This window comes from Pongo abelii, chromosome 19, assembly GCF_028885655.2.
Source record: "Pongo abelii isolate AG06213 chromosome 19, NHGRI_mPonAbe1-v2.0_pri, whole genome shotgun sequence".
Lineage (NCBI taxonomy): Eukaryota > Metazoa > Chordata > Mammalia > Primates > Hominidae > Pongo > Pongo abelii.
In genome coordinates, this window is record NC_072004.2 from 64,786,023 (window position 1) to 64,809,265 (window position 23,243).

At 37.2% G+C, this 23,243-nt stretch overlaps 1 protein-coding gene across 14 annotated transcripts in view; it reads left to right on the forward strand.

Annotated features, from left to right (window-relative positions):
* MBTD1 (mbt domain containing 1) overlaps positions 1-23,243 on the forward strand; it is an 83,841-nt gene that overhangs the window by 2,041 nt on the left and 58,557 nt on the right. For 2 of the 14 annotated variants that reach the window (XM_054546539.2, XM_054546545.2), the window contains exon 3: positions 3,429-3,527. The exons of the other annotated variants lie outside the window; for them this stretch is intronic. The gene's annotated coding sequence lies outside the window, so the exon portion shown is untranslated. The remainder of the gene's footprint in view (positions 1-3,428; positions 3,528-23,243) is intronic. 14 annotated transcript variants of the gene reach the window in all.

The following is a 23,243-nucleotide window of genomic DNA, read 5'->3' on the forward strand; positions in this document are numbered from 1 at the left end:
GTATAATGTAGAAATAATGCATCTGATTTAAAAGCCAGCAAATAAATTTCACCTTAAGCCCCAGTCTCCTATTTAAAAGGTTAGACTCAATTTTTCTCTCCTCCTGTTATAACTTAGAGACTGTTGCTTTGCTCATGTGTACTTAGACTGTTATTTTATTTTTCATTTGTTTTCCTCAACACCAGAGTGTTTAGAAAGAAAATACCTGTGCTTTTTTTTTTTTTTTGCACCACCTGCTTCTCTGAATAACAAGTAGCTTCTATCTATCTAGAACTCCATACTGAATGCTTGTGAGTATCTTGCAAATTATGGCAACATCTGTCTTGAATAAGTATTTGTTCATAGTGCCTTACGTTGTTGCGTCATGCTTTTTAGCCATCCAGTTTCTAACTTTATGAATGTTTGACATAAAATATTTCCTCTAAATCTACTCACTAGAATTCAGCTTGTGAAAAAGAATCAATAGAGCTGTAATAATAGTGTTTTTAACATTTTAATTAATAAGGAGTTCCAGGTTTTTTTCCTGCTTACTTTAAACATGAACTGTCATGACTTAAGTTGACTGACTTTGGAGACATCTGCATTCTAAACATACTAGACAGGAACAACTGGTTTTATTTTTAAGACGCTGCCATATTCTTTAAAGCTGGTTATATGTTGACCTTATTATCTAAACTTTTCTAGATGTTCTAGTGCTGCTTTTAGTCCCTCAATTATGTTGAAAATTAAAACATTTTAAATTGTTTTCAAATGTAACATAGTGGTCAAAGGAAAATATAAGCTATAGTTTAAAAGTGAAAACAACATATTAGTATAAATACTAAACCACTGAATTACTAAAAGCCAAGAGTGCTCAGTAGTCTGAGTAACCACATTCTAAAATTAGACAAGTGACATTCTTTGGGTTGCTCTTTGTTTCTCAGCTTTTCATCTTTAAAATGTTTGCTAAATAAGATATAATCTTTCACACTTATGTATCATTAGTCTGAGGGTTTCAAAATTCAAGAAAGAATAAAAACATCAGGACAATAAAAGAGAAAGGACTTACAATAGTTAAAACAAGCTAAGATATGTCTCCTAACACCACAGTATTCTTAACTGTGCAAGATGACTTTTGATTTCATGCAAAAATTGCAGATAGATTTAATCATTATTTTTTAATAAACCTTGGCTTAAGGATTTTTTTACCCGCAAATTTAGGATTTCTCTTCTTGCTTTGCTGGAACCCACAATAAAAGGTGAAAAGGAAATAATTCCCATTTGAACAAACCCTGAATATGAGATAGGATGAAGTGATACAATAGGAGGGGTGCTGGCAGTGAGGTTGATGTCACAATTCTGCCACTGACTAGCTCCATGGCCCTTGTTGGACAAGATCCTGTGCCTCCGTTTTCTCATGGCAGTTGAAGGGTTAGTCTAGTATCAGCATAATCCAATAGAACTTTCTGCAATGATGGAAATTTCCTGTATCTTTGCTGTCAAGTTATGGTAGCCACTAGCCACATGTGGTTGTTGAGCACTTGAAATGTAACTGGTGGAACTAAAAATTGAAGAACTCAATTTTTAATTTTGCTGTTTTAATCAATGTAAATTTAAGTAGCCAAATGTCTGGCATACTGGACATACAGACATAGAACACTGTTTTCTAAGCATAACTAATCATTAGAATCACTTCTTGGCGGCTCTTGTTAAAATACAAAATCTCTCTCCTATAACTTATTTAGTAGGTCTACAGTGGGTCCTGGGAATGTTTTTAATATATACCCCAGAAAGTTTATCAGATTGGTTAGGGAAACACTCCATTAGGAGATTTCTGAGGTCCCTTCGAGTTCTCACTTTAGCACTGATAATTTAGAATTCAGTGTAGTAGAAGTGAGCTCTGGACAAAGTCGGCAAGCTAGCTCTCTGAACTGCGATCTTAGGTGAGTTGTGTAACCTCTTTGAAAGCTTCACTTTCCTCATCTGAAATACAGGGTGAACATCAGCCCTGCCTCCTGTAGTTTCTGTAAACCTCCACTCAGATGTTATGCCCGCTGTTTAAAAAAATGTAAGCTGCTGTAAAAGATGAGACAAGTCATGAGATAAAATGTTAAGATGTGTTCCCAGGCTTTCCTTCTTTTTTCTTTTTCACTATGTTTAATTCCTAGTACTAGTCTTTTAAAACTGGTTGTATATAATACTCATTAGTTTGTTCAACGTTGTGGCCCAATTATTTGGCCACCGTTTGCAGTCCAATATAGGACAGAAATGTTAAGTCTAATACTTCTTTGTATTTCTGGTGCTAAGCGTAATGATTTGTATATATCGTTCAATAAATATTGGTTAATATTAGCCAGGTGTGGTGGCTCACGCCTGTAATCCCAACACTTTGAGAGCCCAGGGCAGGCAGATTGCTTGAGCCCAGGAGTTCAAGATCAGCCTGGGCAACATGGCAAAACCCTGTCTCTACAAAAAAAAAAAATAACAAAAATTAGTCAGGTGTGGTGGCACACACCTGTAGTCCCAGCTACTCGGGGGCAGAGGTGGAAGGATTGCTTGAGTCTGGTGGGAGACCCAGGTTGAAGTGAGCCATGATTGTGCCACTGGACTCCAGCCTGGGCGACAGATTGAGACTCCGTCTCAAAAAAAAAAAAAAAGAAAGAAAAAGGAAAAAAAAGGTTATCATCATCTATTACTTTAAGACTTCTAAGCTTTAAAATTTGCTAGCGATTATACACCAGATAAGTAGCCTCCTTGTGTATATGTTATGTGTTTAACCCAACTTTGTTTAATTATTAACACCCTGTAGTTACTATTGTTCAGTGGTTTTATATCTTCTGAGCAACCAGTTCCAAATATATTTTTTAAAGGTAAACACCAAGAGAATGTTATCATTTCAGATCAAGTGTTTTTAGGTTATATCAAATCAATATGACACTGAATAAGCTGTTTAATTTATTTTCTCTTTTTTTTTTTTTTGAGATGGAGTCTCGCTCTGTCGCCCAGGCTGGAGTGCAGTGGCATGATCTCGGCTCACTGCAGTCTCCGCCTCCCGGGTTCAAGCGATTCTTCTGCCTCAGCCTCCCGAGTGGCTGGGACTACAGGCGAGTGCCACCACACCCAGTTCATTTTTGTATTTTTAGTAGAGGTGGGGTTTCACCATATTGGCCAGGCTGGTCTCAAACTCCTGACCTTGTGATCTGCCCGCTTCAGCCTCCCAAAGTGCTGGGATTAAAGGCGTGAGCCACTGTGCCTGGCCTGTCTCTATGTTAACATACTAATAAATGATCTTGTTTGATCATTCAGACCACATTTGCCCTACAGACCCAGCTTGAGTATGAATTCTGTTATTGGGGGTAGAATTGATAGCTGATAATGATCTCAGGGAATCTCTAGGCCACTGCATGTTTCAGACTTAATTTTGATATGGTCCTCTTATTTTTAATTAGCTTTCCAGGTTCGTACTTAAGGATTCATAGCTTTCTTCAGGAGAACTGAAAGCCTATTCATGTGAATTTTTTTATTTTATCATACATCCTTCCTGTGTGGTAAGTGATGTTTTTCTTATTTAGAAGAGAGGGAAACTGAGACCCAAGTAATTGTTACATCCAAAGTCATAACAGTGATAGGTCTAGAAGTTGAACCCAAAGAGGTAGAAATTTGTATTTCTTGTAGATCAAAGAATGACTTCCTTTTGCTCACTGTTGCTTTAAATCTTAAAATATTGCTATGTAGAATATTGTCCTCTCCTGTCATTCTCCTGGGTACTTTTCCATTTCTTTAGATGGGTTATTCAGAATATTATTGCTTTCGGTTTTCTCTTGATTGTATCATTGACATGAATTTATTCTTGCTTGCACATTGAATTTGTGGGAAATAAAAACCCAGTAATCCCAGATCCTTACCATTTATGTTCCTCATAACGGTAAGCTTAGAAAGAAAGAAGGCATTTCTCTTTACACTGATGAGTTTTATCACTATACCAGAATGTGCTTTCATCCTCATAGTATAATAGAATGAAAAAGAGGCCTGCAGAAGCTAAATAGCTCTTGAGCTTCTACCAAGTTCAGTCATCGTAGAGTATGTATTAATCTCTGTTGTGTACTTTGTGATGTCATGCATACAACATTCAAATTTAAGGTTCTAGAAAATATTTGCTCCATAGCTAAATATAAAACTTTGAAAATTATGTGAGCCACTGCTCCCAGTGGGTTTGGATAATGAAGAATTGGTTGACTTCTGATGAGTTTATTCATATCTGATTAGTTTACTCATATTGAAATTATACTATTATTAATATTACTTGGCTCCAAATTTATTGACACCTGCATTTAAGATTTCAAGTGTTTTCTGTCATTTCTCCCAGAGATGTTTAGTTTTGTTGGAACTTTTGTTTGATTATACCAATAAGTTAATGACTATGCTTTTTAATTCCCTTGTAGATTTTATAGGGAGGATGGTTTACCTAAGTGACAGTTACAGTAGGACAATGAAGTTCTGTTGTGATTTGTGATCTCTTTTTTAATTTTGTCACTATAAAAACCTTTTGTTTTATTTTTTATTATAGAAGTATACCTATAATGTTTTAAAAAAGAAAAATATTGAAAAGTTAGATTCATCTTCCCATGCTACTCCTACCCTGCTAAAAGTTTAGCTACTCCTAAGGTCTTTCTTAGTGCACATAAAAACAAACATACCTATATTGATCTGTGTATATGCCAGTGTATATTATTTCTTTGAATAAAAAGTGAGTCATACTGTGATATATTTTATTATACTATATATTGTGATTTATTTTTTCCACTCAGTATTTTACCTATTGCTCATCATTCCCCTGCTGATTGTAAGATTGTCTCCAGTTTTTCATTATTATTACATTAGCAAACATCCTTCTACATAGGTTCTTTTGTCCTTGTATGTATTATGTATGAGTATTTCTGAAGGACAGATTCCTAAAAATGGAATTACCTGGTCAAAAGGCATAGCCATTTTAAGTTTTCATACGTAATGTCAAATTGCCTTCCAGAAAGATAGTGTAAGGTTACCTTCCTACCAAGTGTATATGAGCACTGTTTTTCCCACATGTATTTACTGATACCAGATATCATCAGTCTCTCAATATCTACCAACTTAATTTTTTAATGTACTGTATACTTCATATAAATTAGCTTTTATTTTTATCAAAGTAATACATGCACTTGATAGTACAATAATTAAACAATGCTAAAAGTATTCCAAAAAAAATAGTTCCTTGTCCCAATTCAGCTCTGATGAGACAACTACTTTCATTCTTTTAGCTTTCTCATCTAGTATCTATCTCTCGAATTCTAAAGTTTAGGCTTGTATTATTTATTTAGTATATGAATTTTAGACATTAGTGGCTTTATAGTGGACAGGGAATTAGAACATACACCCAAATATAAAGCAAGGTTTACCTACCTACAATCATTCCATCTCCCTACATTCAAGACCTTAAATAGTCATCTAATATGATTTGCGATTTTTTGGGGTTTTTTTTTTTTTTTTTTGAGACAGAGTCTCACTCTGTCGCCCAGACTGGAATGCAGTAGCTCAATCTCGGCTCTCTGCAACCGTCGCCTCCTGGATTCAAGTGATTCTCCTGCCTCAGCCTCCCTGGTAGCTGGACTACAGGTGCCACCACCACACCTGGCTGATTTTTGTATTTTTAGTAGAGACGGGGTTTTACCATATTGGCCAGGCTGATCTGGAACTCCTGACCTCAAGTAATCCACCCACCTTGGTCTCCCAAAGTGCTGGGATTACAGGTGTGAGCCACTGCACCTGGCCTCGGCTTTATTTTGAAGAGCAAAATGTTCATGAAGGCACATTAACTGAAACATATTTATTTGATGCTTGTTTTCTATGCTTACAGAGGCTAGCTGACAGAACCAGTATGGGGGGAGGGGAGAAAGAAGGTTAAAATTTAAAACGTTTTATGATAGTCCCATGATTCATATTATTAGTGTTCGTGGTGGTTATATGATCTTGGGCAAGTTGCTTAGCCTATTTGGGCCACTGCTTCCTCCTGTAAAATGAGAGTAACACTCATAAGGTTTAAATTCGCTGCTACAGATTTAAGTGCTGAATATGCCTGACACATACTAAGCATTATATAATAATCTGACACATAATAAGCATTATATAAGTATTATAATACAAATATTATAATAATAACCAAATCAGATCAGTAACAAAAATAGTCCAACATGGCTGGGTGCGGTGGCTCATGCCTGTAATCCCAACACTTTGGGAGGCCGAAGTGGGCGAATCACTTGAGGCCAGGAGTCCGAGATCAGCCTGGCCAACATGGCGAAACCCTGTCTCTACGAAAAATACAAAAATTACCCAGGTGTTGTGGCACACACTGTAATCCCAGCTTCTCGGGAGACTGAGGCATGAGAATCGCTTGAACCTGGGAGGCAGAGGTTACAATAAGCCAAGATCATGCCACTGCACTGCAGCTTGAACGGCAGAGCAAGTCCAATATTAGGTTATTGTAGAATTTACAAATAAACTCCTATAGGACGAAATGTGTTTAAGAGTTCAACTCACAAATTTAGTTTATTTCTCTACCTATAAGTAGAGATTTGTAGATTCTTATAGGTAGAGAAATAAACCAAATTCCAACTGCTCCTTATGCTCATTCCTTTAGGTGTTAAGAGTGGGAGAGGGAAGGCTTGACAAATTTACTGAAAGAGGTATGGGAGCGTGAAAGCTTTAGACAAGGTACAAAGATCCACTCCCAGAAAGAGAAAATCTGAAAGAAGTTCCAAAACATTGATCATAGGTTTGGAGTTTGATAGTTCACAGCTCTATGTATAGAGAAGAGCTTAAAGGTAAGCAGTGCCAGAATTGGTAGCTTTAAATTATAAGCATTGCCTCATAAGGGAAACATGAAGACTTGGAGACATGGCAGTGAAGACTTGGAGACATGGCAGTGAAGAAGAAGAAAGAAGAAAAAATTCTTCAGGAAAAGAAAAAAACTGAACTTAGAGAAGAGGGTGTTCTCGAACTAGGAGCTCTGCCTGTGAAATGAACAGAAATAGAAAAGAGCAGGCCACATCCATACAGAACTGTAAGAAAAAACAAACAGGAAATGTGAATCAGCATTTCAACTGATGAAAATCTACCCCCATCAAAAAAAGCAGGAAAAAATTGACACAATGCTCCAAGTGAAATTAAACATCCTCAAACCAATGTTTGGAGATTTGAAAAATAAAATCAAGAAATATTCTGAAACAAATATAAAACTCAGAACAGAAAGGGACAAAAAGCATTAAGAAATGAACACAAAGTAGATTAAACAGAAAAATAGAAGATAAAATCATAACTAATAATGAAGTTTTAACATTCCCACAGGACAAATTCAAATTCAAATTTAATAAAAAGTATTGAAGAAAAGCGGGAAAACAGGATAATTGAGATGAGATTTTTGTTTTGAAAATTGACCAAGTTGAAATGGGAGATGGATCCAAAGTCTACTGTATATAATTGGTGTCCTTCAAGAAGAGAAAATATTTAAAACTATAATCCAAGAAAACTTTCTGGAAATGAAAAGAGATCTGAATCTATACCACAGAAGTTCATACCAGAAGGCACACTCAAAGATATTTCCTAGTAAAGCTGTATGACTAAAGATGCAAAGAATTCTCAGGGTCTCCAGGCAAAGACGTGACATAGAGGCAAGAGAATTAGACCAGTGTCAGATTTCTCAAAAGCAACATAACAGAGCGAGACAGCGGAGCAGCATGAGGAAAGTGACTGCTAGCCAAGGATTTTATATCCAGCTAACTGTTGTTCAGGTATTAAGACTGCAGAACAACAGTTTGAACATGCAGGAACTCAGGGAATACTGTACTCGTTTACCCCTCCTGAGGACACTCGAAAAGGGTGACTTTCATCTAAAAGAGATATTTGGGACATTTCCTACAAAAAGATTGTGACAATAAGTATTTCAGATATCTTTTTGAACTAAGATTAAAACCAATAGTAGGGACCTAGAGAATAGAATAGTACATAAACATTATACATTCTGACAAAGCAGAAAGAATGTAACTAAAATATAATGGGATGGGAAATAAAAGGAAAAACTAAGGCCATGTGCGGTGGCTCACACCTGTAATCCCAGCACTTTGGGAGGCTTAGGTGGGTGGATTACTTGAGCCCAGGACTTCTAGACCAGCCTGGGCAACATAGTGAGACCCAGTCTCTACAAAAAAAAAAAAAAAGGATTTAATTAGCCAGGCGTGGTGGCTTATGCCTGTGGTCCCAACTACTCAGGAGGCTGAAGTAGGAGGATCATTTGAGCCCAGGAGGTCGAGGCTGCAGAGAGCTGTGTTTGCCTAACTGCACTCCAGCCTGGGCAACAGAATGAGACCCTGTCTAGAACTGTTCTTTTCAGAACTAGAATAAAAATAATTACTGTAATTGAAGTAATATGAAGGAGTCAGAGGCTACCATCTAAAACTGAAAGACCAAATAGAAAAGATTAGGTAAGAAAAAAAAAAAAACAGTGTACTGTAAAAGCTATTAATATAAAGGTAAGCATGAGGAAGACTTTCCAAAATACTGAGAGAAATTTTTAAAGGGACAAAGAAAACCATGATGGAACAGAAAAAAAGTATACAGTACATAATGCACACCCCAATGATAAAATATATGGAGAATTGAGAGCAAACATAAAGGCCAGGACAAATATGTACCGGGCAAATAGAAACCCCAAGAATGCAAGACTGAAAATGCTGATAGCAAAGTAGAATTCAAACCAAAAAAAGCATTAAATCAGACAAAAGAGAACAGTTTATAATGCTAAAAACCATGATTCACAACAAAGAATTCACAGTTAAATATGTACCAAATATACACAGCAACAATCTGTATAAAGCAAAATCTATATGAAGTATAAGAAGAAATAAAAAACTAAAATTAGGGGACTATGACACTTAGCACAAGATGTAGTGGGTAAAAAAGGATATAAAAGATCTAAATAATATAATGCAAATCTTCAAGTATATCCCTAATAATCAAGAATATACTGCTTCCCCTGGCCCCCCACTCTGTCTCCCAGGCTGGAATACAGTGGCGTGATCACGGCTTACTGCAGCCTTGACCTCCCTGCCTCAGGTGATCTCCCACCTCAGCCTCCCAAGTAGCTGAGACCACATGTGCACACCACCATGCCCAGCTAATTTTTTTTTTTTTTTTTTTTTTTTTTTTGCTTATTGTAGAGACGAAGTCTCACCATGTTGCCCAGGCTAGTCTCAAACTCTTGGGCTCAAGCAGTCTTCCTGCCTTGGCCTCCCAAAGTGCTGGGATTATAGGTGTGAGCCACCATGCCGGGCCAGAGAGTATGTCCTTTTTAAACACAGAATATTCACAAAAAATTGTCAATCTATTAGAAAAACATTAGTAGGTCTCATACAAGAAAACAAAAACAAATCCAAAAAGCAAAAGGACATTGCACTTCCGTCTTGAAATTAAGAAACCTTGTATTATGTATTCACAGAAAACCTTGTACAAGAATTTTTGTGGCAGCTTTATTCATAGTAGAATCTGGATGAAGAAAGGGTAAGCTGATATATTGACGAGTATTACTCAGCAATAAAAAGAAACCATTTATACATGTAACATGAATGAATCTCAAAAACACTATGCTGACTGGAAGAAATTAGACACAAAAATATGCATATGATTTTATGCCATTTATATAAAATCTTAAATATATACAAAATTTAGCCAAAGCTAATAGAACTCAGGACTGGGGAGAGATTGAGTGGGAAAGGACAGGAAGGAGCCTTCTAGAGTGACAGAAAAGTCCTATATTTTGATAAGTGTTAAACAGTATGCCTTAATTTTTAAAAGTTTAATGGATAAAAGGGAAACACAAATTGCAAAGTTTCTGGAAAATGATGATAAGAAGAATACTGCATAATACTACATACCAGAATCTGTGGAATACATGTAAAGCAGTGAGCAGAGGAAAATTCATAGCCCTAAACACTTATGTAAATGAAAATAAATTCCCAATTCAGAAATGAACAAAGTTAACCAAAAGCACAAGAAAGGAAATAAAGATAAAAGTAGAAGTTAATGAGTTAACAGAAAAACTATACGTCTAGTTGATGAATCAATCTTAGACCCTTGAGGGAAAAGTCACATAATAGGTGAATCACTAGCTAATTTAACCAAGTGGGGAAAGGGAGAAAGCACAAATGAAATTTTAAGAAATAACAATGGGAAAATAACATTGGATACAGAGGAAATTGAGAACTATTTTAATACAGAACTATTTTGCACACCTCTGTACAAATACATTTCAAAACCTAGATGAAATGGATAATTTCTTAGGAAAATACAGTTTAATAAAATTGACCTCATTAGAGATTAAAAGAAAATAAGACCAGTTTTCCTAGAAGAAATAGAAATTTGTCAGGGAACCATCCCACCAAACACCAGGCCTAGATGGTTTCGCAGGGGAATTCTGCCTGACCAGATATTCCCGATGCTACATGACTATAGAAAATGGAAAGCTAATTATTTTTATGACGTAAGAGTAATACTGGACTGTACGCAATGGCTCACACCTGTAATCCCAGCATTTTGGGAGGCCAAGGTAGGAGGATCACTTGACCCCAGGAGTTTGAGATTGGCCTGGGCAATTGTAGTGAGACTTCATCTCTACAAACAACTAAAAAATTATCTGAGCACAGTGGCATGTGCCTGTAGTCCCAGCTACTTGGGAGGCTGGGGTGGGAGGGTCACTTGAGCCCAGGGGTGTTGAGGCTGCAGGGAGCCAAGATCGTGTCACTGCACTCCAGCCTGAGCAATAGAGCAAGACCCTGTCTCAAAAAAAAAAAAAAAAAAAACTGATTTCTTAGCCTGATAAAGATAGCTCAAAAAATGAAAATTACAGAGTTATCACATACAGATACTAATGGAAAAATATTACTGTGCAGTGTCTCACACCATATTACAAAAATACATTTTGATGAGTGAGTTTTATACCAGGAATACAAGGATGATTCAGTATTTGGAAATTATTTATGTAGTTCACCATACTAATCGGTCAAAAGAGAAAAGTTGTGTTCTCTCTATAGAAGCTGAAAAAGCCTATGACAAAATTCAACACCTGTTCCTAACAAAAACTTTTCAGAAAACAGGAATGGATGAATACTTCCTTAACATATAATATTTTTATTTTTATGAATACACACATATGCACATGTACATAGCCTTAACCCTAAAGCCAGAATCTTATTAAGAAACACCACAATCAAGAATAAAGTAAGGATGCCCATTTTCTCCATGACTTAACATTATACTGGAAATATGAGCCAGAATGTGGCTCATAGAAAAGAAACAAATAGAAAAGAAAACTTCTTTCTACACATAGAAAAGAAAACAAATGGCTGGGTGCGATGGCTCACACCTGTAATCCCAGCACTTTGGGAGGCTGAGGCAGGCGGATCACCTGAGGTCAGGAGTTCAAGACCAGCCTGGCCAATCCAACATGGTGAAACCCCGTCTGTACTAAGAATAAAAAAAAAATCATCTGGGTGTGGTGGTATGTGCCTGTAGTCCCAGCTACTCAGGAGGCTAAGGTGGGAGAATTGCTTGAACCCTGGAGGCGGAGGTTGCAGTGAGCTGAGATTGCACCGCTGCACTCCAGCCTGGACGACAGAGTGAGACCCTGTCTCAAAAAACAAATTAGAGACATAACAGTGGAAAAAGAAGAAAAGATTCTTTGTTAGTGACATGATTGTTTATCTGGAAAGCCTTAGAAAATCAATGACAAAACTACCTTCAAACAATTCAGCGAGGTAGGATATAAAATAATAAACCTTTGTGTAGTGAGAAAATAACCAGTTAAGAAAATACAACAAAAGAGAAGATTACAATAGCAACAACAAAACATAGATTGAGCATCTCTAATCCAAAAACCTGAAGTCCAAAGTGCTCCAAAATTTGAAACTCTTTGAGCATGGACATGACACCACAGATAACCACATAGGCAACTGAGATAGTGACACCTTTGCTTTCTGCTGGTTCAGTGTACACAAACCTTATTTAATGCACAAAATTGTTTTTATACTGTATAAAATTATCTTCAGGCTATGTGTATAAGTTGGATATGAAACAAGTGAATTTCGTGTTTAGACTTGGGTCTCATCCCCAAGATATCTAATGATGTGTATGCACATATTCCAAAATCTGAAATGTTTCTGGTCCCAAGCATTTTGGATGAGGAATACTCAAACTAATTAAATTCCTAAGGATTTACTTCTTAAAAACGTTGTTAAAAACCTATGTGAAGCAGGCTATATAAAACATTCCCAAAAGACACAAAGCAGACTTGAACAAATGGAAAGACATCCACTGTCCTTGAGACATATCAAAATGTCACTTTTTCCAAAGTTAATTAGAAATTTAATGAGATCCTAATATAAAAAGACTGATAACTTTTTGGTATAGAATTGAACTATCTAATACTTGAAGTGCGCTTGGAAAAATAAACATGCAAGAATGTAAAAACATTAAAAGATTTTTGAGGGGGTATCTAGCTCTGCAAGATATCAGAATACATTCCAAACCCTTAATGATTCAGAAAGCAAGACATTGGCACAAGAATAGACCAGGGAAATAGTGTGAAATCCAGAAATGGACACAACTACATATGGAAACCTAGCACTTAAAGTGGTATTTTAAATCACTGAGATAAAGATGGACATTTTGATAAAGGATGTTGGCGCAACTAGATAGCCATTTGGAAAAAATATTAGAACTGTTCTTCATGCCATACATAATAATAAAGTCCAGACACATTAGATCTAAATATAAAAACTATGCAAATACCAGGAAAAAATATGGGAAAATTTTTTTCCTGTACCATTCTTCAGGAAAAAATTTTCTGACTCATAATCAAGGTACAATGCAATAAAATACTGATACATTTTGCTACCTCAGATATTTTAAATGTACGGGGAAAAACTTCATTTGCAAAATCACAATTTTCCATACATACAGATAAAGGGTAAATGTAAATTTCTTAATGCCAAGAACTTTGAAGAAAATTAAGACTAAAAACCCTAAAGAAGAGAAAAGATAGGCACATAAAACCACACAAGATAACAAAAAAATCCTCTAGGGCCGGGCACGGTGGCTCATGCCTATAATCCCAGCACTTTGGGAGGCTGAGGCGAGCAGATCACAAGGTCAGGAGATCGAGACCATCCTGGCTAACACGGTGAAACCCTGCCTCTACTAAAAATACAAAAAATTAGCCAGGCGTGGTGGCACACCCCTGTAGTCCCAGCTACTCGAGAAGCTGAGGCAGGAAAATCGCTTGAACCTGGGAGGCGGAGGTTGCAGTGAGCCAAGATCATGCCACTGCACTCCACCTGGGCAACAGAGTGAGAACTCCATTAAAAAAAAAAATGCTCTGTAGAACTGCACTGAGTGCCCAGATCTTGGCTTTCAATACCAGTTCTTTGCTAATAAGGACTAGAGTTCCTTGGAAAAATTATTAATTTCAGGGCTGGAGCAGCATAGGTATAAAATGAGCCTGGAATATCTTGATAAGGAAGAAAGTAAGGAATTCCTCAAAAAAAAAGATGGAAGCATGTCAAAAGGACACAGGTGGTCTGGCATGTTGGGTCACGCCTGTAATCCCAGCACTTTGGGAGGCTCAGTCAGGCAGATCACTTGAGGCCAGGAGTTCGAGACCAGCCTGGTCAACATGGTGAAACACTGCCTCTACTAAAAATACAAAAATTAGCCTGGCTTGTTGGTGCACACCTGTAATCCCAGCTACTCAGAAGGCTGAGGCACAAGAATCACTTGAACCCGGGAGGCAGAGGTTGCAGTGAGCTGAGATCACCCCACTGCACTGGCGACAAGGGGAGACTGTCTCAGGAAAACAAAGAGGACACAAGAACCAGTTCAGGGACATCATTGTGTCCACATCTGGCATATTTTGAGCCCCAGAATAAGAATAGTCATGAGTGATAAACCACTGGAAAAAAAATAGAAGTTAGTGAATTCATACTGATAATGAATAGGTAGGTTTGTCAATAAAAGGGGGTGATGACAGGATTTCTTGCTGACTGATAAGAAAAAAGTGCTGGAGTTGGGAAATCGTTTTGCAGCCATCATATTAATGTTTGGTTTGGCACAAGTTATCATTAGATGCCAAATTTAAGAATGGCGGTGAGATTTCAGTGAGAAACAATGTGGTCATATTTCAAAGTGTGTCCCTGAGGTTGCCTATTGGTTGGAAGGAGAAATACGTAGTATACAGTGGAAAACTGGACTACACCTTAACAAAGTAATCAACATTAACATCACCAGTGAGAGACAGATAGGAATCTTGTGATTCTGGTTACAATTTCCTGAGGACAAATGTAATATTATGGGGTACATAACCAGAGTCTCCTAAGGACACAGACACATCAGATGAACCTCAAATGAGAAGCATTCTGTTAAGGGAGAAGGGGCTTGCTTGCATTCTTCAAAAATAATTTCAAACGAAACACGTCAGTGTACACCTGTAATCCCAGCTACTCAGGAGGCTGTGGTGGGAGGATGGCTTGACACCAGGAGTTTGAGTCCAGCCAGGGCAACATAGGGAGATCCTGTATCTAAAAAAAATTAAAACTAATCTTCCAGATTAAAGGACACTAAAGAGATAAATACAACTTTTTAATTTTTATGTGATCCTGGTCTTGAAGGAGGAAATGCTATAAAGACATTGAGTCAGTTGGAATGTGGATGGTGAATTAGGGAAAAGTATCATATATTGTCAGATTTCCTAAAACTGATAACTGTGCTCCAGTTATAAGAAAATGTTTTTATTCCAAGGAAATGCACATTGAATTATTTTGTGATATGTAACTTTCAAATTATTCAGAAAATCTATGTGTTTAGAGAAGAAAAATAGGGGCAAAATATTAGTAATTGTTGTGTTTGAGTAGAGTACACAGGACTTCATTGTATTATTCTTCTAACTTTCCTGAAAGGTCAAAGTTATTTCCAAATAGAGAGCTTAAAAAAAAAAAAAAACAAAAACAAAACAGTGACAACAATACTGGCATACCATTTTTCATCCATCATTTTGGGAAAGATTCAGACACTTGACAATACATTCCCAGCACCTCTGGGGAAACAAGCACTCTCAATATTGCTGGTGCAAATGATTACATTTCTTTGGAGTGGAATTTGGCAATATCTAACAAAATTACAAATACATATATCCTACCCAGCAATCCCATTTCTAAAAATATATCCTGGAGGTATACCATGCACAGTATAAACACACAGATACATAAGTTTGCCGCAGCGTATTTGTAATTGCAAAACATTGAAAACTAAATGTTGAAACGAGAGATTTGTTGAATAAACATACACAATGGAGTACTATGCAGCTGCAAGAAGAATAAGGAAGATGTCAGTGCACTTAAATGGAAGGATTTCCAGGATATATTTCCAAACTAATAAAAACACAGGAGAGAGGAATATAGTATGTGACTTTTGTGAAGGAAATGGAAATAAGAAAACATATATATAGCTGTACATATACTGTTTACTTTTTCAAAATGTACACAAGAAGAGTGAACCAGAAAGTGATAAAGTTGGTTACCCGCTTAACAGGGTGGGTGGTGAGGCAGGGAAAGAAATGACATTTCTTTGAGTTACACCTATTTGTATATTTCTTTATTTTTGCAAGAAGGATGATCTTCCCAGTAGTCCCCCCAAAAAATGAAATTAATCCAATAAGGATGATGGAGGAGACTAAAAACCAAAAGCAAACCAATTCTAACTTATTTCAAATAGTAACAACCACATTGAAATAAATAATCCAAGGAACTTTTATACTCAGCAGTCAGTCTAGAGAGAAGTGACTGCAAAGAATACTAAACTCCAACAGTTTTTTTGTAGTGGTATGCTGTAATGCTTCTGTAACTATTTAAATGTCTAAAAGGGTTGAGCAAATGAGTAGATAGGTTTTGTTAAAAGCCAGCATTCTGTCGAAAAAGACACAAATGTGAAGTGTGGGAAGGTGAGAAAAAAGCCCTGTGGAGAGGCTTGGAGTTGGGGATTTAAGTGTGAACTCATAATTTTCTAAAATACATGTGTATATACATATGTCACATACGTGTGTATACTTTGTCCAGTGGAAAGGCCCAGAAGCAAAGAGTTACCCAAATAGCAATAAGTACATTGAATACCTAGATCTTTATTTCTTATATCATTCCCCACTAAAAGATACCAAGGCTGTTAGGAGAAATGTTTGGTTCCAGGGCTGGGACAGAGAAATGGTTATAAGATAAGCCTGGAGTATCTTGTTTTGTAAGAAAGTAAGGAAATGCTCAGAAAATGATAGAGGCATGTCAGAATGACACAGGAGTAGGCTTTAAGGGGCTCCCACTGTCCTACTCTGGGACAGTATGATCACCCAGATAATTAAGGACAGTAACAAGTTACAAAACCTTGAAAAGTAGGCTGGGCGTGGTGGCTCATGCCTATAATCCTAGCACTTTGCAAAGCCGAGGCGGGCAGATCACTTGAAGTCAGGAGTTCGAAACCAGCCTGGCCAACATGGTGAAACCCGTCTGTACTAAAAATAAAAATTTAAAAAAAAAAATAGCCTGGCATGGTGGCAGGCACCTGTAATCCCAGCTACTTGGGAGGCTGAGGCAGAAGAATTGCTTAAACCCGGGAGGCGGAGGTTGCAGTGAGCCAAGATAGCACCACTGCACTCCAGCCCGGGCAACAGCGAGACACTATCTCAAAAAAATAAAACATTGAAAAATAGAAATCCATGAGTTGATACCAATAATAAATAAAAAGAGAAAAAAGAGAGCTGTTCCTTAGAGAATGCTGACTGGTGAACGTGCAGGGAATGTTGGGGTTGGGAAATCATCACAGTGAGAGACTGGGCAAGAATCATTGGATCCTAAATCTTGAGTGAAAATTTGATGAGCTGAATGTTTGCATTATCTTTAAAGTGTCTCCCCATAGATTGCTTATTAAAGAAAATAGTAAAAGTACAGTGGAGAAACCAGACCATATCTAGACCAGGTCATTAAAATTAACACCAGCCAGGTGCAGCAGCTCACACCTGTAATCCCAGCACTTTGGGAGGCCAAGGCAGGAGGATCACATGAGGCCAGGAGTTTGAGACCAGCCTGGCAACATGGCAAAACTCTGTCTCTACGAAAAGTACAAAAATTAGTTGGGTGAAGTGGCACATGTGTAATCCCAGCTATTCAGGAGGCTGAGGCAAAAGGATTGCTTGAACCCTAGAGGTGGAGGTTGCAGTGAGCCGAAATCACGCCACTGCACTCCAGCCTGGATGCAGCCTGGGAGATCCTGTCTCAAAGAAAAAAAAAAAATTAACATCACCAATAAGGGGCGGATGGACCTCATGCCTCTGGATTTGATGCCTTGAAAATTACAGCATCAGTTAGGCAGTGCAACCTAAGTATAATCCTGAGGACACCTAAAACCCAAAACAAGGAAATTTTTTATTTTTTAAAAGAGGAAATCTATACAGAAGAATTCCAGATACTTTATATGAATATTCCACTCTCAAGAAGGGGAGTATGTAACTCCCTGCTCCATAAGTGTGGGGTATACATAGTCACTTTGTTCCAAAGAGTATAGTTTAGGAAGGGATTCAGAGTAACTTCACAGCAGAGAAACCTGATAAACACTACCTCAATCAGATAGATGATCAAGTTCAACGTCAGCATTGATAAGTCATGTTAGTGTGTATCGTTGAAATGCTCTGATACAAAGGACACTTTACCTCTGCCGTGTACCTGCCAAAAACATAACCCCAGCCTGATAATGAGGAAACTATCAGACAAATTCCAATAGGACAGTCAGCAAAATATCTGACCAAGATTCCTCAAAACTGTCAAGGTCATGAAAAACCAAGAAAACCTGAGAAATTCTCACAACCAAGAGAAGCTGTATGACAACTTAAATAATGAAGACTTAGGGTGACTAAGTGTACTGTGGGATCTTGGAACAGAGAAAAGAACAGTAAAAATGAAGGAAAACAAAGTATAGAATTTAGTTAATGACAGTGTACATATCAGTATTTCATTTATTACAGCATGTTCAATACTAATGTAAGATGTTAATAGGGGAAACTGGGCCATACAGGAACTCTACTAAATTTTCACTTTTACTGTAAATTTGTTAGTTCTCAAAAAATAAAGTCTTTAAGAAAAAAAGACTTTTGAGAACAGTTATAGATTTATAGAAAAAGGATAAAAAGTTTTAAAGGGACTGCATTCTTAAAAGACATCAAATATAAAAAAAGATAAGGTCTCCCTCTAGATTAAAGACTAAGGCACATGACAAATGAAATACATGACCCTGGGCTGAAGAAGAAAAGAAGATCTTGTAAAGGGTGTTGTTGAGTCAGTTGATGAAACTGGAGGATGGATGGTAGATCAGATCAAAAGTATTGGGTTAATGTTAACTTTCTTGAAGATGATAGCTGACCTATGATTGTGTAAGAGAATATCCTTATTACTAGTAAAGGCACATTGAAGGATAAGGCAATAGTTCTCAACTGGGATTTTTTTTTTTTTTTTTTGCTTCCAGGGGACATTTAGCAATGCCTAAAGGCATTTTTGGTTGTCACCGCTGGGGGATAAAGGCGAGTGTTACTGCCACAAATGATGCTAGACATTTTATAATGCACAGGCTAGCCTCCTACAAAAAAAGCATTTTCTGGCCCAAAGTAATATTGCCAAGGTGAAAAAACCCTGAGCTATGCTTCTACTTCTGATTTAGAGGTAAAAGGGCTTAAAGCATATAAACCATTCATTAATGGTTGAGAGGGAAAAATATACGTGTAGAGAGGAATAATTGGGAGAAAATATTAATCATTGGTCAGTCAGGATAAAGGTTGTCTAGATGTTCTTTGTATTGTTGTAACTTATAAATTTATAAATAAAAAGTTAAGTATTTTATGGTAAAAACCTATAACCATCCTTAAAGAAAGTGATCTTATAATAAAGGACATGATCTTATAATAAAAGGCAGTAATTTAAATTTAATGAATTAAGCTTTATGAAAAATAAAAAATGTATTAGTTGATACAAATAGACATTTGCTCTTTTACTCTCTATCCCCTAAACTGTTTTTATTCAAGTTGACCCAAAAAAATTCTGTTTTTTTAATCTCATTGGGAAACGGGGGGCCACCTTATTTTCACACTTACCCACTTTATTGACTTTTTTTTTTTGAAACGGAGACTCGCTTGGCCGCCCAAGCTGGAGTGCAGTGGCGTGATCTTGGCTCACTGCAACCTCCTCCTCCAAAGTTCAAGCAGTTCTCCTGCCTCTGCCTCCCGAGTAGCTGGGACTACAGATGCACATTACCACGCCCAGTTAATTTTTGTATTTTTAGTAGAGACAGCGTTTTACCATGTTAGCCAGGCTGGTCTCGAACTCCTGACTTAAAGTGATCCCTCCACCTCAGCCTCCCAAAGTTCTGGGATTATAGGCATGAGCCACCACACCCGGCCCACTTCATTGACTTTTATCACAAGTTTTGTTTAAATTGCTAGTGTTTATATAGTACATAAATAGTATTTACAGCTTCCCAGCCAGTCACTGTACTGTTTCCTTTCTGATACAACTTTGTTTCCTGCAGTTACTGATTGGTTCACTTTTTTCATTTAGTCAGTGTTGAAAGTGCCTGTTGCCTTTTTCCCCATGCTGCTGCAACAAGCTCCAAACACAAAGATTCATATTTTTCCTAGAATCCTTCCAGAGCCATCATCCATCTCCTTTTTCTAATACAATCTGGTTGCTCTCTAAACCCGCTATACAGCTGTAATGCTGAGACATCCCTTTATCATTGTTTTAGAAACTCTCGTTACCTCTGTGCTGTATTGAATCATGTAGTTCCTAAATCAACCATCTTCCTCTTTCTTGGTTACTTTGATGTTATAATGAAGCATATGTTCTAATCATCTCCTGAGAAAAAGTGAGCATGAGAGCTAAGTTTTTTGAAGGGGCTTCAGGGGCATATCTGAAAATACATTTTCTACCATTAGACTTGGTTGATAATTTGGCTGGCTGTAGATTTTTTTAACAGCCTTATTGAAGTAAAAATTGACAAAATTAAACTGCACAGAAACATAGGTGTACACTCATGAAACCTTCACCACAATCTAGATAGTATATTCCTCATCTCCAAAAGTTTCCTCATGCTCCTTTATAACTCCCCTTTTCCACTCCTGGCCCCCACCCCATCCCCAGGTAATTACTGACCTGCCTTCTGTCACTATACGGCTAGTTTGCATTTGTGAAAAGAGTCATACAGTAAGACGATTTTGGGTCTGGCTTAGGTTTATCCACGCTGTGTATATCAATAATTCATTCCTTTTTATTACCAAGAAGCAAAATGAAATCATTGTATGGACGTACCACAATTTGTGTAATCCCTTATTGATGGGCATTTAAATTGTTTCCAGTTTGGGGCTATGATGACCATTGGTGTTTATGTCTTTGTATGGGTATATGCCTTCATTTCTCACAGATATATACCTATGAGTGGAATGGATGGTAGGTGGTGGTTTAACTTTTTAAGAAACTGCCTGCTTTTGAACATGCTTGTACCATTTTACATTCCCATCCACAATGTATGAGAGTTCCATTTGCCAACACTGACTGTAGAGGACTTTTATAAATTTTAGTCATTCTAATAGGTGTGTTACAGTATCTTGTGGTTTTAATTTGCGTTTTCTCAATTACCGCTGATGTTGAGCATCTTTTCATGTTGTTACTTGCCATCTGTATATCTTTGAATTTCTGTTTAGATCTTTTGCCCCTTTTTATGAATTGCGTTATTTCAGTCATTGAATTTCGATACTTCTTTATGTTTCTAGATACAAATCCCTTATCAAATCTGTGATTTGCAAGTATTTTTCCCAGTCTGTGCTTGTCTTATTCTCTTAAACATTGTCTTTCAAAGAGCAGAAATGTTTCATTTTGACAAAATGTAGTTTATGAAATTTTTTCTTTTTTCTTTTTTTTTTTTTTTTTTTTTTTGAGACAGAGTCTCACACCATCACCCAGGCTGGAGTGCAATGGCACGATCTTGGCTCACTGCAACCTCCGCCTCCTGGGGTCAAGCGATTCTTCCACCTCAGCCTCCCGAGTAGCTGAGGTTACAGGCACCTGCCATCATGCCCAGCTAATTTTTGTATTTTTGTAGAGACAGGGTTTTATTATGTTGGCCAGACTGGTCTTGAACTACTGACCTCAGGTGATCCACCCACCTCGGCCTCCCAGGTGCTGGGATTACAGGCGTGAGCCACCGTGCTCGGCCAAATTTTTTTTCCTTTGTGGGTTCTATTTTTTTTTGTCATAGCTAAAAACTTTTTGCTTAACACAAGGTTGTTAATATTTTTCCCACGAGTTTTATAGAACTCTTACATTAACTTACATTTAGGCCTATGAACTACTTTCAGTTGATTTTTATATATGATGTGAGGTATGGATCAAAGTGGTATTTTGGCATATGAATGTCTTAATTCTTCCAGCACCATTTGTTCAAAGACTATTTTTTTTTTCTCCACTAAATTGCCTTTTCAGCTTTGTCAGAAATCAATTGACCATATATATCTACAGATATATAAGCAAACAGAGAGAGGTGATAGAGGTAGGCCTGCGAGTGCAGCAGAGGCCTCCCTGCGTCGGGCCTTGTGCCACACCATTGAACTGTGCCACATGCTTGGAGGGCTGGAAGATGAACAAGACTAACCTTGATGAGCAATGCACAAAGTGGCATAAAAAACAGGCCAGACGCAGTGGCTCATGCCTGTAATCCCAGCAATTTGGGAAGCTGAGGCGGGCAGATCACTTGAGGCCAGGTGTTTGAGACCAGCCTGGCCAACATGGTGAAACCCTGTCTCTACTAAAAATAAAAAATTAGCTAGGCATAGTGGCACACGCCTGTAATCCTAGCTACTCAGGAGGCTGAAGCAGGAGAATCGCTTGAACCCGGGAGGTGAAGGTTGCAGTGAGCTGAGATCATGCCACTGCACTCCAGCCTGGGCAACAGGGTGAGACCCCATCTCAAAAAATAAAAACAAAAACATAGTGTCATTACATAGGGTGAACAAAGCAGTGTGAACAAAACACTGGCAATATAGATATCTATAGGTAGAGATATGTGAATCTATAGATATATATAGACTGTAGATATCTATATAGATATTGACATATCTATATAGATACTGACGTATCTATAGGTATGTAAATCTATAGATATATATACACTATATATATATCTATAGATATCTATATATAGACTCATATATACCCATAAATAGACATACATATAGAGAGAGACCGATAGATAGATAGAGGTCTATTTATGGACTCTTACTCTGTTTCATTGATCTTTTTGTCTATATTCATGCTAAAACCCTACTGTTTTCATACTGTAGCTTTATAATATATCTTGGAGTCAGGAAGCTTTAGTCTTAACTTTGTTCTTTTGAAATTTGCTTTGGCTATTCTAGAGCCTTTGCAGTTCCATATGAATTTTAGAACCAGCTTTTGATTTTTACCCAAAAATCTGCTGTGATTCTCATTGGATTGTGTTAAATCATAAATCAATTTGGGAAGGACTGACATTTTAGTAATGTTAATTTTTCTGATCCATGAACATAGTATATCTTTCCATTTATTTGGACCTTTTTAAAATTCTTTAAGCAACATTTTGTCATTTTCAAGATACCAGTCTTGCACATCTTTTACCAGATTTGTCCCCAATTGTTTCATAATTTTTGACGGTATTGTAAATAGTGTTTTAAAGTTTCCATTTCTAGTTGTTTGTTGCTAGTATATAGAAACACAACGAATTTTTGTATATTAATTCTGTGTCTTCTAGTTTTGCTGCATTTACTTATTAGTCCCAATAGCTTTTCATAGATACCATCAGATTTTCTACATAGATAATTATTTTGCCTGGGAATAAAGATGCATTTACTCCTTTTCGAATATGGATTCCTTTGTTTTTTGTGCCTTATTACATTTGTTAGAACCTCTAGTACAGTGTTGAACAAAAGTGACCAAAACAGACGTACTCACCCTGTGTCCAGCCTTATGGGGGAACATAGGTAGCCTTTCACAATTAAGTATGATGCTAGCGTTAGGATTTTCCTAAATGCTCTTTATCAGGTGAGGAAATTTATTCCTAGTTTGCTAAGA